Genomic DNA, 17,249 nt, shown 5'->3' with positions numbered 1-17,249 from the left:
AACCCACCGAGCCACAAACAGACCATGTCTCTAAAACAACAGACGGCTAAATATTTCTATAACGATACTGAGGTGTCTCTGACTTACACCTCTACTGGTTAGGCTGCAACATCATTATTATATACGACACATTTTAATCATTCAGCACTGGCACAAAACCACTGATGTGTGCTGTAAAAAGCCTCAAGTGCCCCCCCCCCACCCCCACCACACAACACACACACTTTATCGTCATATGTTGACAGAAACACATCTGTGTATAGTAGGGGTGTGTATAGGCAAGAATCTGGAGATACGATACGAATCCCAATACGATATATCAGGATATATGATGATACTGTTGAAAAGGAAATTTTGTGTTTGTTTTTTTAAAAATGATTATTTCCTTGAAGAATTGAATTCCAGCAGAAATCTCCACAAACACTAAACACATTTTATTTGATCCCAACAGGATCTAATGTTCGATCACAAAATGTTCCTGTGTTTTAACTGAAATTCTGTTTTACAGACATTCCAGTTTCAGATCCTGTTCAAATGTTCAGATTCTATTAGTTCACAACTAACATCAGAACAGGATTTGAGTTCAATCCCAACAAAGGAGCTAACATTATTTAATAAAAGAGTGTTAAATAATGATAAATAAAATCTAAACAAAAAAGAAAAACAAACGTGAACCTCCACAATATCTGCGTTTGAATAAATACCTAAAAATATCAATACAGTATTGTGAAATGAAATATCACAATATATTGCAGAACCGATATTTTCTTACACCCGTATAGTTGTCTAATCTGACAAACATGAATAGTCATATGTTCTGATTTTCATTCCAAACTGAAATGGGCCAGTCTAATTACTGTAGTCAAAAAAAAAAACAGCACAGCATTATGGGTTGTTCATAGTGTTAATGTTGCTAGGCTAGTCCACTTCAGTGACTCTTCAGCATCTGTCAGCGGTAAAAGTGTTCAATTAATCCGCTTTAACCTGCAGAGTTTGTATAATGCGATGTTGTGTAGCTGCTGAAGAAATAATGACGACTTCACACAATGAAGAATTACAGTAAGTATTACAGCTACTGGTGGTTAATTGTAAAACTCCAGTGACAAATTAGTCCACCACAGTCCATTTAATTAGTGAAACACTCGAGCTGTCACAGACGTAGGGAACACAGTTTGGAAAACAGGCGCTAATTTAATCAATGAGTAAATTTGGTTTGGAATTTTTAGTCAAATAACAAAACCACAGCCTAATCCTCCAGAGACGGAGGAAAACTTTGTATCCGGTTGTTCAGCAGTCACATCACTCCACCCTTTAGGTCCACATCTGGTGTAGTTCTGCGACTCTGAGTCCAGAAACACATGCAGTTGTCATTCTACCACTGGACATGTGTTGATAAAGGGCAGAGGAAGTGGATGAAACAGGTGAGACAAGTTACAAATGTTAAACCAAGGAGAAAAGGTTGGTGCTAAACAACATTAACACATTAAACTGACAAACATCAGTTCCTACTGAATCTATCAAACCAAATCTTAAAGAATTCCCCTGATACAGACTCAGACTTTTCTGTTTTTCATTCCTTTATCTATTCTGTCCAGTTCATGAGAAGATCAAATAAAATAATCTTTTATGTCGATGCATGAAACATTTGAAGAACCAGTAGCTTTAAGTGTATTTAAGACGCCAAAAAACCATGATTCTTATACTGATTATGGAAACTCAGAACTAGAACAGTGTCAGGCCACTGTCGGGGGGTGTTTGGAAGGAGAAAGCTGAGAGGGGGGCACTAAGACTGAAATGGGGGGGTGTTACTCTGTATAGGTATCAATACCAAGCAGCATGTTATGTCAAGGACGAATGTCCGTGTGCCCCCCAAATTAAGGTACATCATGGCTCCTATTGAGTGCCCCCCCCCCCCCCCCCCCCCCCCCAGATGTGAGGGGGCCCTATGTATAGCTCCATCAGACCCCCTGTACTCGACAATTCTTTCGGAGGGGGGGGTGGGACACAACAAGGAGGATATAATAAGGTAAGGGGGACCATTACCTACAGAGTGCGCCCCCCCCCAAAATGTGATGGTTGGGGGGGTGGGGGGGGGCAGCAGTAGGTTTATGATGGACTACAGGGCATTTGTTTTGGTTGAGTGTAAGGTTTGATTAAGGTTGAGAATAGGGCTGCACGATTCTGACAAAAATGTGAATCACGATTCTTCGTGCGTGCGGTTTCGGTCGGTTACCCGCCACATGTCAGTTTCCATCCTATTTATACAATGGGGGTACATGGCAGTGCAGTCCATGCCCCCGCAGAAGTGAAAGTGAAACTTTATGTTCATTTACCTTTTCCCTGCACTTGTGGTCCCGGTTGCTAAGCGACATCAGCTGATCTGTGAAAGTTTGTAGCACAAAGAAACTTCCCAGCAGCACAATGGAATATTTTTAACATAACATTTTTGGAGAGGGCGAGACTTTTGATTCTTGGTTAAAGGCTGAGTTATCCTCACCAGCAAAGAAAAGAAAAGGAGAAGAAGAACAGCAGCAGAAGTCAGAGAAGTGAAAATGAAAACACACTTGGATCTGGACAACAGAAAAGACATGAGATGAACACCGATGAATGTGAGCCTTAACTGGGCAGGAGTTCAGGTGGGTGACTCACCACCACCACTGGGGTTTTCATCTATTTCACTCTCTTTACCGCAGACGTTCCTCCTGTCATTCACTCTTTCTTCACTCAACTACAGCCGACAGCAGCAGGCTCACGTGTTCTAAAGACGCTTGAGGGAAGAGGCGGTGGGGGTTCTGCGTTTGTGGGCATTTGTTTGTAATGCAGCCGTGAAATAAAATGCTTAAGAATCGTCCGTGTTTAGAAATGAGATCGCACTCATGTGTGAATCGCAATCGCGATCTATCAACGATTAACTGTGCAGCCCTAGTTGAGAACCACTTAACTAGGCTCATTTAGTTCTGTTCTACTGTAACTGTAACTATTCTGTTCTATTTTAACCCTATTATATGCTGTATATATAATTATAACCCTAAGATTATTTACCAGCTCGATGACCTCAGACTTAACAACCAGATAGTTTGGTTTTAACTCACCTACTTTCTGTCAGAGGTGAGAAAATTATGACTCAGATCAGGGACTGTGATTCTACCACCACAGATTGGCACATGACCTGTAGCCCAGGTCACCCAGCCCTGCATCAGAGTATGACCTCATGTCATGTGTCTATAAACCCTTACTCACATTGGCACAAGTTCTATTGAACAGCTACAAACTGTGGTTTTACTTTATGTCTGTCATCTCTTTAAAGCTACTGTATTTACCACATACCAATAAAACCATGATAACTTAATCACACTGAAACTAGTGATGTAAGCAGTCAAACTTCCTGCATAAAGAACATGATGACTCTGCCTTTCCTCACATGGAAGAGGGGGTGGAGGGGGTCACAAAGGTTGAGGGGGGTTTCCTCCTCTGGTCTGATTGAGAACACAGGGGCTTTTCTGGCCCAGTACCGAACTTTCCAAATTCCAACGGTCTGAGAAGGAGATTACATGAGCGCGGCTGTTTCTCTCATCATGTTCTGATTGTTATTCAGAAACACTCCGAGGTGCCCCAGTGTGGGCGTAGCTTCACTGGCAACGCCGCGCTGATGCTAATATCCAGCAGAAATTACAGGATATGATTTCATTTGAGTGGGAGAAAATTGTGGCAGAAATCCAGAGGAATACAGTTACACTCCTCTTTGCAACTGAAGCTCGACAGAAAATCTTCACGAGTACAGAAAATGTTGACGAGACATTGACTCGTGGACCGTTGAACTGAAGTCACACCGTTGAAACAATGTAAGCTGGATGAGCTGCCTCGGTCACGCGGTGCACGCAATAAAAAGGCAACTACGGCTGCAGTTTTACATCCTAACTTCTGTTTATTACAGAGCTACTGGCAGCAGTTCACCATTTTTACAGAAATGTGTTTAGACATAATACAGGAGTTATAACAGCCACTGCCCAGGACGATCAGCGACTGAATTACACCCCGAAAAAGACTGTTAACGGCAGCAATGAAGACATGTTCATAGAGGAGCCACCAGTGCATACTAACAAGCCCTTCCATGGGTGTGCACAGAGGGGCCTTTGATAAAACTGGGCAGAGGGGAGTAAATCCTCTGTGTTAAAACCCTCCCTGCTTTAGCACATTAAGTGAACTGCATTTTTACAATACTTCCACTCTAATTTGTCTCCCTTATCTTCAAGGTGAGGAAGAAATGGAAATGCCATCTCCTCATTATGCAGCGTATACGGAGAAAAAAAGTCATCGTTTATAACAGGACGGAGCAAAAGCTTAGCAGTGATGGAGACGCCTCCCTACAGCTGACTCTGATCATCTGGTCCAGACACTCGTGTCAGTGCCATCACCGTTGCATTCCACCGGACTGATTCAGCAGCAAACACAGAGCAGTCTCACAGTCTCACATCCTGCATTCACTGCTCCAACACTTCATTCAAACCCACTGCACACTAGTTACAAACCAGCAGGACTAGTTACATTCCACACACAGATGTCTAGTCTGTGGCACTCTTATGGTTAACACTATTGCCCACAAGTAGGGATGTAACGATATGAAAACTTCAAATCAGTTATTGTGGCCAAAATTATCACGGTTGTCATTATTATCGTGGTATTGTTGAAATTGTGCTCAAAATGTTCCAAAAGTACTTATACACACTCTGAAATAATTAAACCAAGTTGTATTTTGAAAAAAATAATAATAAAATAAAATAAAATAAAAGGCACAATGTACTTTCTGTTGCAGAAACATTCAAATATTAACATGTAAACATCAAATATACAAATGTGCATTAAAGATGGAACCTTATGGACATTGTTTGACCATTTTCCAGATCAAGTTTGAGTTTTTAGTTTCTTTTTCAGAGATAGATAGAACGATAGAATGATAGATAGAATGATAGAACGATAGATAGATAGAACGATACATAGAATGATAGAATGATAGATAGAACGATAGAACAATAGATAGAATGATAGATAGAGCGATAGAACGATAGATAACGATAGAACGATAGAACGATAGAAGATAGATAGATAGACGATAGATAGATAGATAGATAGATAGATAGATAGATAGATAGATAGAACGATAGAGATAGAACGATAGATAGAACGATAGATAGAACGAGAGATAGATATAGATAGTAGATAGATAGATAGATAGATAGATAGATAGATAGATAGATAGAATGAACGATAGATGAACGATAGATAGAATAGACGATAGATAGAACGATAGATAGAACGATAGAACGATAGAACGATAGATAGAACGATAGATAGAACGACGATAGAACGAACGATAGAACGAACGATAGAACGACGATAGAACGATAGATAGAACGATAGATAGAACGACGATAGAACGATAGAACGATAGAACGATAGACCGTAGGATAGATAGATAGATAGATAGCTAGATTAGTAAGATAGATAGATAGATAGATAGATAGATAGATAGATAGATAGATAGATAGATAAACCATAGAACTGCCACAGAGGGAGGGGGGGGCTGTCCCTCCCCTCATCAGTCTAAGGGTTTCTTGGCTCAGCCCAGCGCTCTCACTCCTCCATCTCCATAAAACACAGGCTCTTCTGTGAAAAGGACACGGTGAACACAGAGGACGAGTGTGTCAGTTGGATGAGAGGCAGGCAACGAGGCTGAGACGAGTGGAGGAAAAAACAGTGTGTGTGATGAGAGGCTGTTCCACACTCAGCTCTGACACTTCCTCTGATCAGCAAACACATCATGTAAAACTAGAACTGAGGCTCCTGTAGTCCAACGGCAGATTTACAGACATTCACTGACAGTCCTTGACCTTTCATGATCACTCCAGGTCAAAGGTCATGGCACCTAGGTTATAAGTTTTGGATTTTTCATTCTAGTTTAGTTTTATTTAATTTTGACTTTTTTTCTCTAATTCAGTTAGTTTTAATTAGTTTTTAGAGCAGGTTTGCTACTCTTTGTAGTTTTCGTTATTTTCTAAATTGCTTAGTTTAGTTTCTCTATATCTTTTCTCTTCTTCTCTGTCGTCGTATTCAAATAAATCCCAGACAGGACTCTGCTGCTTCTCCCAACTTAGTCCCATGTTTCCAGGTAGAGTGGGGACAAGAAGCGACTGGAAACCACAAGTGAACACAAATGGCGGACCATTAACGGTGCAGCAGCTAAAATTGCTTGAGGAATAAATCAATTTAGTATCAATCCGACATTGACAAAAGATGAAAACGAAGGGAATTTTACCCATAACTTTTTAAAAGGTTTAGTTTTGTAAACACGCAATACAGTTTTCAGTTAGTTACCTTTTTTTCTTTAATTCTAGTTTTTTATTATTTCAGTTAACGAAAATTGTTTTACAATTTAAGTTTTTCGTCATTTCGTTTAGTTTTCGTTATGATAATAACCTGCATGGCACCAAATGAAAGCCATGTGACTTCCTATCTATGCCAATAAGGCTGTGTATTGGCAAGAATCTGGCGATACGATACAAATCACAATACTAGGATCACAATACGATACATCATGATACTGTTAAAAAGGCCATTTTTTGTTTCTTTCTTTTTTTAAAGGATTACTTCCTTGAAGAATTGAATTACACCCAAAATCTTACAAAAATAGATACATACATTTTTATTTGATCCCAACAGGATCTAATGTTCTATCACAAAATGTTCCTGTGTTTAAACTGAATTCTGTTTTACAGACATTCCAGTTTCAGATCCTGTTCAAATGTTCAGATTCTATTAGTTCAGAACTAACATCAGAACAGTATTTTAGTTCAATCCCAACAAAGGAACTAGCATTATTTAATAAAAGAGTGTTCAATAATAATAAATAAAATATAAACAAAAAAGAAAAACAAAAATGAGCCTCCGCAATATCTGCATTTGAATAAATACCTAAAAATATTGATACAGTACTGTTTGATATTGATACAGTATTGTGAAATGAAATATTGCGATATATATTGCAGAACCGACATTTTCTTACACCTCTAATTGCTAATAGTAATTATATCAATATCACCTGTTATTCAAGTTATAACACTTTGAAATGTGTCCCATTATAAACCAATGGGGATTTTTGCAGTTTCAAAAATGCATAAAAAACATTCTGAAATCAATATTTCCCAATTCTTTGAACAAACTTGGTAGACCTTACCCCAAAGCTGTTCCACAACAAATCTCCAATCATTCTGACTGACTGTTTCAGAGAAGAAGATTCTTGAAAAATTGTTATGGACGGACAGATGACAGCTGATACCATTAGTCCAGTGGTTCCCAACCTTTTTTGGCTCATGACCCCCTTTTAACATCACAAATTTCTAGCAACCCCAGACATTCAAAACAGAGACATTTCTTTTGCTAAAATTAATTTGTGTCTGATCATGCAACAGTTTACTATGTTGCAAATAAATATTAATTTTAGACGACATTTAGTCTATATAATGTATATATTATGGACAGAGAAAGTAATCCAGGTGTAGATTACTGCACAAAGGGAGAATTTTATTTTCCTTGGATATGTACAGTCAGTTGAGCTTGTATTTACAAGGCTGCAAATTAATACTGAACAAACAACAACTCAAAGTGTGAATTAGGAAAGAGCTGCATCATCTTAATCTGGCCACAATGAACATTTGAAAGACAAACAGAACCATAGTGCTTCAGTTTCAGCTTCAGAGTTTGTCATGTCTTTTATATATTGTGATTGTCTCTCTCAACTCACCATATATTTTGTTTTTATTTGTACGTTGTTGTTGTTGTTGTTTTTTTTTTCTTTAAAAAAAAAATTTAAAATTTAATTACTAGAATTTTCAGGCGACCCCATTTGAATTCCAGGCGACCCCACATGGGGTCCTGACCCCAAGGTTGAAAAACACTGCATTAGTCCATCAGATCCCTCAGGCCGTTGGACTAAAAACTAATATCAGACAAACATAGCAACAAGCAGGTGAGCATCACCCTGACAGGATGTGAAAATATTATAAATGAAAGTTAAGAAGCACTTCAATCTTTTCCATATATTATTATTTTCCATCTAAACACATCACGGTTCTTGAGGTGAATCTACATTTTGAGAGCTGCACATTAGCTCCAAACACAGCCTGTCTGAGGTAAACAGGCGTCTGAAGGAGGTGAAAGGATATTTACATCCAAAAAGCTCAATTATCACCAGGTTCTGCAGCAAACGTTTGCATAACATGTTCCTCTTCCTCACAGGAAACCTGACTGCTCTTCATAATTGGAAAATTACACATTGTGGTGACATCTACGTATGTGCCCATATGTCAAACTGCTGTAGAGAAGTAAAATATAGGGTGTTTTTACAGCCGACACTTCAGTGTGCCAGAGGGAAAAGCACAGGTTTTACCAATAACATTAAAGTAAGAGGTCTTTGTGAGGACTCTGGGAGGGCTGAGGACTGAGCAAAGAAGAGAAGGAATTAGTAACTGTGAGTATTAATACAGAATGTGTTATTATATTATTGCAAAGGCACAGACTTTAGTTTTACCAAAAGACTGTGAGGATTTGCAAATTAAAAATGACTTGTGACGGTGCACCCGCTGGTCTCAAAGCATGTTTATCTGAGATGTTTGAGGATGGGATTAGGGCTGCACGAACTGGTCAAGAAAATCATACTGTGATAATTATGGGTGATTTTGCAGTTTCGATTTGGGTTTTCTATCCGTATTATCATGGAAAGTGCACCGAAATTTGTATTTTTTTGTCCCAGGATCTGCTTTATGACCAGAAGAACAAATATGAGACAGTCCTGCAGAGGTTTTTTTTTTCCCATTTTAAATTATACATTTACATAAACATTAGGGCTGTGTATCAGCAAAAATCTGGCAATATGATACAAATCCCAATACTAGGATCACGATACGATATATCACGATATATCATGATACTGTTAAAAAGACAATTTTTTGTTTGTTTCTTTTTATCTAATGTTATATCACAAAATGTTCCTGTGTTCAAACTGAAATTCAGTTTTACAGACATTAGTTTCAGATCCTGTTCAAATGTTCAGATTCTATTAGTTCAGAACTAATGTTATAACAGTATTTTAGTTCAATCCCAACAAAGGAACTAATATTATTTAATAAAAGAGTGTTAAATAATAATAAATAAATTATAAACAAAAAAGAAAAACAAAAAAAAAAACAAAAACGAACCTCCACAATATCTACATTTGAATAAATACCTAAAAATATCGATACAGTACTTTTTAATATCGGTACAGTATTGTGAAATGAAATATCACAATATATTGCAGGACATATATTTTCTTACATCCTTAATGAAAATGTACTTAGACATAAGGAACCACAAAGACACAGTACAAAAAAACTAATTATACAACTAGGGATTTAACGATATGAAAATTTCATATCACAGTTATTGTGACCAAAATTATCACAGTTATCATTATTATCATGGTATTGTTGAAACTGTGCTCAAAATATTCAAAAAGTACTAATACACACACTGAAATAATTTAAACAAGTAGTATTTTGAAATAAATAAATGAAATAATTGGCACAATGTACCTTTTGTTGCAGAAACATTCAAATATTAACCCTTAGTGGTCTGAGCCTATTTTGTCTGTTTTTCAGTCCTTTTGATTTTGCCTTTATATACTATAGAAACAAATGTTTACTATACCCATGTTTGGGGTCTTTTTTTCAACACAACTTCATCTATATCATCTGTCTATTATTTTTTCACCTTAACCTACTATCAAAACATAAAAGAACAAAAAAACAAAACAAAACAAAAAATCTGATTTGAAAAATGTATATAATTTATTGCATAAATAGCACACAGATGCTTAACAAACCTTTTCAAAGACTTTAAAAGTGAATATTGGTTCCAAATATTAGGTATAGAAAATCAAAATTGCAATAAATTAGAACTATACTTAAATATTTGACATAAAAGTAGATCTTTACATAGGGTTTTCCCTCTAAAAGTGCGGTAATCAAACATGGCTATCATGATAATTAGAATTTAAACGGTAATACTAACCGCCTGCAATTTTACCACGGTTTATCATTATACCGGTAATCGTTACATCCCTATATACAACAAACCTACAGACTTATTAAATACCAAAAAAATTTTTAAAAATTTTAAAAAACACAACAACAAAAAACAACAACAACAATTATGATTAAGATTAAGAGTTCATATAATGTCCTGTGGGTGTTTTACTGTTCAGACATTAGTGGTTCTACGGTCAACAACTGTAGACTGGAGCTCCTCAAACACATTCATTTAGTAACGGCCTGATGGAGACAAATCAAACACATCCATATATCAATAACCCTCCACGCCAAAACAAAGACGACAGGCGACGACAGCTTTGTGTGCGCTTACGTACATTACTATCTCTGGCCTATAATCACTCACATTCTGAGACCAGTTTAAAAAAAAAGCCTTACACGGGTCTTTCTCTGATTACCCTCCGCTTCAACTGCCAACATCATTAGCAGATGGATTTCTGACTCCGGTGCTATTACTCACATGTCGAAACAATGCACAGGGATGCGTTGTTTCAGCTCCGCTCCAGACATGAAATACAGTGGAGGCAGTGCAGTCTGACAGAAAGATGAGGGAATCTACAGCATCTAAACCAGTAAACAGACTTCACAGGGTCTAATAATGCTAAGATAAATTGGATCAGACCTGAGGAAAGCGCTCGCATCAGTCATTTGAGTTTTCGTTGCAGTTGAGGCTGAACTATTCATTAAAGTATTATTGAAATCTCAAAGTGGTCAAGTGCAATATCCAAATTGCAGGCGCTGCAGTTTTTTGATCAATGTAAAATGTACCAACATACTATTAGAAATGAGGCATTGTGGTTCTACAGAGATGCTCCGGTTTACAAATCATCTGCTCTAGACATAATGAAACATGCTTGTTCCTTAAAGACTCCAGCAAAAAAAAAAAAAAAACACCTTCATTTTACATATTATTTATGAAATGCAAAAACTTCCAATCCTAGGACTAGTATGCCTCATGTTGCACTCTCAATTAGGACTGGAATGATACTGAAATGAGAGGATAATTAGGAGCTCTCCAAATATTTTGGATTATTGTCATTATGTTCTATGCCGATGTCAAGGTGCACAGTAAACATACACCGTTGACATTATGTAACAGGAGGTAAGGTTAGTGTGTGTTTTGATTTTCTGAATGCAAGGTCTTCAAACACACCGTAATGTTGCACTGTGGGAACATTCTGCTCTGCAAAGGAACCTCGGAGCTTCATTCATATGAATAAAAGGCCTGTTTTTGCAGATTTAAAGTCTCTCTTAAAGTGTTCACTCTAAACCAGTGTTTTTCAACCTTGGGGTCGGGACCGAACGTGGGGTCACCAGGAATTCAAATGGGGGTTGCCTGAAATTTCTAGTAATTGATTAAAAATTAAGAAAAACTTACTAATAAAAAAATCTATGGTGACTTGACAGAGGACAATCCAATCCATAAAAGGCATGACAATCTCTGACATAAACAGTACCACAGTGCTTCAGTTTCAGCTTCAAATGTTCATTGTGGTCAGTTTCAGATGCTGCAGCTCTTTCATAATTCATAATTTCAGTTCTTGTTTATTCAGTTAATTGTCCTCCTTGTAAATCACAGCTGGACTGACTGGACAGATCCTGACCAAGGAAAATCCAATTCTCCCTTTGTGCAGTAATCTACACCTGGATTTACTGCCTCTGTCCAAAACAACATATATTATACAGACTAAATGTCCTCTAAAATTAACATTTGTTTGCAACATAGTATAGCAAACTATAACATAATAATAATAATAATAATAATAATAATAATAATAATAAACTTTATTTGTATAGCACCTTTCATACAGAAATTGTAGCCCAAAGTGCTTCACATTGATTGAAAAAAAATACAATATTAAAATACATTAAGATTTGATTAGAAATACAATAAAATAAAAATAAATATAAGAACAGCGCACATTAAAATATTTGACATGATCAAAAACAAATTAATTTTAGCAAAAATTGTCTCAGTTCTAGGGTCACCAGAAATTTGTGATGTTAAAATGGGGTCACGAGCCAAAAAAGGTTGAAAACCACTGCTCTAAACTCAAGGACCAGATGAAAGTGAACATCAGTGTCAAAAATTAAAGTTTCACCTATCATTTCTCAAATAGGCTCATTTTTTTTGTTTAAGAACTCTATTTTATGAAACCATTACAACATTTCAGTATCATTTGTAGGAAAAAACACATAAATGATTATGTAAATTTAAGTATTTTCACCCCAAATTTTTTTTTCTGTCAGTTGTACCATGTGTCATGTGAAAGTACTTACTGAGACCTATTCATACATGTATTAAACATGGAGATCAGTTATTTAGTTTAAACACAGACACTACTGAACAGGACATGCGTCCCCACAGGTTCTGGCCCTCAACTCAAAATTTTAGTGAAAAACATAGATTTAGAGTCTGTCTAAATGTCTTGAGTAGCGTTTTGAGACTATGTCATTTGCTAATAGGGCTGCATGATACTGGAAAAAACTGACACTGCGATTTCTTTTAACCCTGCGATATATATTGCGATATGAAAAAATACTCAGGAGGATATAACTGTGTGGTACAAACGTAAATGGTCAAACAAATTAGTTGTTTCCTCTCGTGTCGACAGGTGGAAGACACTGTTGACACAAAACACATGTTTCAGTTTCATCCTTCTTGTAGCTGAAATAATTCCAGATAACTGATGTTGCTTTTGTTTTTGGCACCATGATTTTCTCTTGTTTGTTTCTCATTATTCTCACTCCATGTGCAGGGGCGTGGTCTGCTTCGGCAAACTGATTAAGAATGATTCTGATTGGTGGATCACTGTGCGCAGTGTGTGTCAGGTACCCAGGTTGAAATGAGATGAGAACACATTGAGTTCATTTACCTCCTACATTGCAGGACCTGCGATGTGACTATTGCGAACATGTATATTGTGATGACGATGTTCAAACGACATATTGTGCAGCTCTACTTGCCAGTCTCATGTTAAAAGGATAAGGAGCTCTTTAAAACCTTTTAAAGCCACTTTCAGTCCAAAATGACAGATAGTGAGTGTTGTGGAAAGTGTTGCATATTGTGCCGTGTTGCGGTAATGGAAGCAGACCACACTCATTACTATTAGAGAAAATCGGAGTGAATACAAAGCCGTGGCCTGAGCTACAGGGATAAACATCTGGATGGTCTTCTCAGAGGTGGTTCAGCCTCACAGGACACTGAACCACTGATGATGTCATCTAACTTCAGGATTTAATCAACGTTCAGTTGTGTTTTTACTGAGAAGCCATAAAGTTGCTTAGTTAACACTAGTCAGAGTGTTTACTGACATAGATGAGTCAAATATTTAATTTCCAGTGACTATCAAAATGTTGGTTGAAATGAGAATAACCCATCTGGATTAGTTTTCAACAGCCAGAGGTATAGAAATGGAACCATCCTAACAGTTGAATGAAGTGGTTTCCCTGAACATGTTCTGAATGTGCTAGTATCAGCATTGTTCTCACGGGTTGTTTACAACATCATTCCAGACGTTGACAGTCCCAGTCTGTGACCCAGGACGCCTTAACTCATAAACTTAACACACTACAACAGATTAAGACCAAAACACAATGACATTTGCAGATACGGAAAGTAACAAAACAGCCCAAGTCACAGGTTGGAAAATAACATGATTGCATTTTATGTTTTTCAGAATAAACTAAACTGAACAACACCGTGATCTCATGAGCTGCCAAAGGTCGCCTGCTGTGATTAGCATGCAAAGTTCATGTACGTCGTTAGCCTCATAGGATAATTACCACCGCCAAGTGTAATGGCGGCGGTTATGTTTTCATCTCAGTTTGTCTGTCTGTTTGTTAGCAAGATAACTTAAAAAGTTAAGGACAGATTTTCATGAAATTTTCAGGAAATGTTGATACTGGCACAAGGAACAAAACATTAAATTTTGGTGGTGATGGGGGGTGACTGATTTGCCTTGGTGGAGGTCTGCACTCTCTGAGTGTTTTTCTAGTTGTCCAAGTCTTTTTTTTTTTAATGTAATAGCCAATGATGCAAAATGAATCAGAGAGTGAAGTTACACAGATATCAGAATTTGGCAAAAAAAAAAAAATTATATATATATATATATATATATACATATACATACACACACATATATTACTTAGGCAATTATGCTATGAGGCTAATGATATTATATTGTTTTTCAACTTGTTTTGTACCCTACAGTTCTATTTCAGCACATTACAGTTATTATCCAGATTCTACTCAGATCTTTCTATACTTCTAATTTATAGTGTACAGTGTATAGTGTTTGCTCTTGTGTTATATTTGTCTTTACTCAGTTTTGCTGTGGTTTTATATTGTTATTGAATGTGTGTCATGCTGCTGCTACACTGGAATTTCCCAGTTTGGGATAAATAAAGTCTATCTATCTATCTACCTACCTACCTACCTACCTACCTACCTGAAAAGTGAACATAAATACATATGCTACCCTAATTACTGGTATGTTCATAGACAGAGAGAATAATTTATAATCAGTCTAAAATGCAGCTCTTACTGACATCCCTCCCACCCACTACAGCACTGACTGTTAACATAATATGTTTGACCAAATGTCTTCTAGTCATTTCAAGATTTAGTCTGAACAAACATCACTTGAAAATGCTGATACTGGCTGGAGATACACAGTCACTGCGCAAAGATCGAGGCCCGGAAATATCTCAACAAGCAAAATGAGGAAAAATAGAAAGTATGAGCAGAGGGCAGGATCTCTGAAGGTAAACACACCAACACACACTGACTGAAGGTCACAAGTGATGACTGAGGAGGAAGGAAGGAAGTGTGTTTTTTAAAGGAAAACGTTACATACTTTGCCTTTAGGTTTGTGCTTTTTCTGTCACAGTGGTCTTATCTTTTTTATGAAGTGTAGTTTAGGTACTGAGAGGTTGTTTTGCCAAGGCTTTATTGACCTTTTGTCACGAATGAAGCTCACTTATAAATTACATTTGTCACTTTCCCTGATCCAAAACACAACTCTGCATTAATTATCAGTCAGCAGTATAAGTTGCCCACATTATCCTCACCCTGTCTCCAAACAAATGAGGCTCTGATAAGAGAAGTAAGGTTACACCCATCTGTTTACACAACAGTAACGGCTCATCACTGAATAAGCCTTATTTACCCACTATATAGACCACTCCTTTTCCCCACCAAACCAGCTGGTACTAAAACTTTACATCCCTGCCCACTGTAACATGACTGTGCTGAATCCAAATGATCCTTTCTGATTCACTGCATCATTTAAATCATGAGTTTGTTCTACTCTAAAGGTTTTGTGTTCCCTTGTGTTGAAGCCTATATTCATTTAGTTATTGGGTTTTTAAACAAATGTGACCCTGTCTGGAGGTAGTTTTATCAGATGTTATTCTGCTGGAGTTGCTTTCTGTGATTGTGAAGCAACAACTGGATGACTGACGTCTTTAATGACTGTGAATTGTGTATTAAGTAGAATAGAATAGAATAGAATAGAATAGAATAGAATAGAATAGAATGTCTTTATTGTCACTATACACATGTACAATGAGATTTAAAAAGCAGCTCCTTTCAGTGCAAACATACGCATTGAATAAAAAAAATGATAGATTTCAATAAAAAATTAATGTATCCTGAGATAAAATAGTTAAAATAAGTTATATATACAGTACAAAGTACTAAAAATTGCACAGTATTGTGGTCAGAATGATATGATATTGCACAGAAGTTCTAAATATTGATTGTACAGTAGGTGGTTGAGAGGTAGTTTGGGGGGTCGTTGGGGGGGTTTGACTGGGAAGTCAGTGCATGTGTGAGTTGAGTTTACCATTTAAGTACAGTTAGTGGAAGTTTTTGATACTACATGGTAACTGTTATGATTGTCATAATGTTATGTCTATCAAATGCTCTCTGCAAGACAAATATCTCCTTCAAGGATATTAAAGTTTTACTATTCTCTACTATTTCAACATTGGTGTATTATAGTCGTGTATTATAGGTGTGTATAGTATAGTTGTGCTTAGACCGAACCCATACAAGAAACCCAAACAGACTAGACCCACTTCCTGACACTTTGGTCAAATCAAAATTAAAATCAAAACTTAATGAATTCATCTGGGAAGACTGACTACTGACTGCTTGGCATAAGATCTCTTAAAAGTAGTGGGAGAATGGTAGGATGTACTCTGACTCTTCCTTAGACACAGTCTGTTTTGCTGACAGTGAAAACTCATCAGTTAACTGAAAAAACATGAGCCAACCTGGGTGTGTCATATCCTCAGGAGGGGAACTTTCCACCACAGAACAGGACACCAGTAGATAAATTACAAAAGTCAATTTAAACAGCTAACTAACAAAACAAATATAACCCGTTCAGTATCACCTTTATATCTAATAAACAGCCAAAAACAAGCTAACATTATAAGCTAGCCGTATGTGTGTATGTAAAGACAGCTGACCATCAACACAAAAGCTCGTAAACACAGATTTTTAACTAGATACGGTTAACCTGGTTAAAAACACAACACGGCACAGTAACGCTCGTCTTATTAACACCAAAGTACAGTCAGGAGAAGCTTAAATACTTGGTGAAAACAGAAGAAAGTCGGTTAAGCGCATACGCACCGCTGCTAATATCCTCCACTTCAGTGACCAGCACTGACTGGTACGTTAGCTAGCATAACTACAACTGAACCAGCCGCTAGCAGGGATTAGACTACCAACAAGGGCTTTTGACGTAAATACAAGACGAGTTAGCCACAATACATAAGTAAACTATTATTAAACCTAATTTATTAGAGGAGTAAAACAAACAGTTGCTAGCTTTAAGCGGTTTCCACTGGCCGCTCGTCCTTCCTTCTTTAAAACAGGTGTGGTAGGTTACTGTTAACTTCAACACTTTCTACTGTCACAGTTCGCACATATTCACTTATTTCACTTAAGGAAGGATTGTGTGAAGACTTACCCACGCAGGATCTGTATTTGTGCCCTCGGCTGATGCTATCTTGATGCCTGCATTAATAGGGCATATTGAGGCATTGGTTCTCTAAAAGCAAACCGTTCCTCTGAACAAAAACCCCACCCTC

At 37.2% G+C, this 17,249-nt stretch overlaps 1 protein-coding gene across 1 annotated transcript in view; it reads right to left on the bottom strand.

Moving 5' to 3' along the window:
- ralba (v-ral simian leukemia viral oncogene homolog Ba (ras related)) overlaps nucleotides 1-17,249 on the bottom strand; it is a 44,544-nt gene extending 27,295 nt beyond the window's left edge. Inside the window, exon 1 of the mRNA XM_030123983.1 lies at nucleotides 17,129-17,249. The gene's annotated coding sequence lies outside the window, so the exon portion shown is untranslated. The remainder of the gene's footprint in view (nucleotides 1-17,128) is intronic.

Source organism: Sphaeramia orbicularis, chromosome 21 (genome assembly GCF_902148855.1).
Source record: "Sphaeramia orbicularis chromosome 21, fSphaOr1.1, whole genome shotgun sequence".
Taxonomy (NCBI): Eukaryota; Metazoa; Chordata; class Actinopteri; order Kurtiformes; family Apogonidae; genus Sphaeramia; species Sphaeramia orbicularis.
The sequence above is the reverse complement of the archived record's forward strand: the minus strand, read 5'-3'. Positions and strand labels throughout refer to the sequence as shown.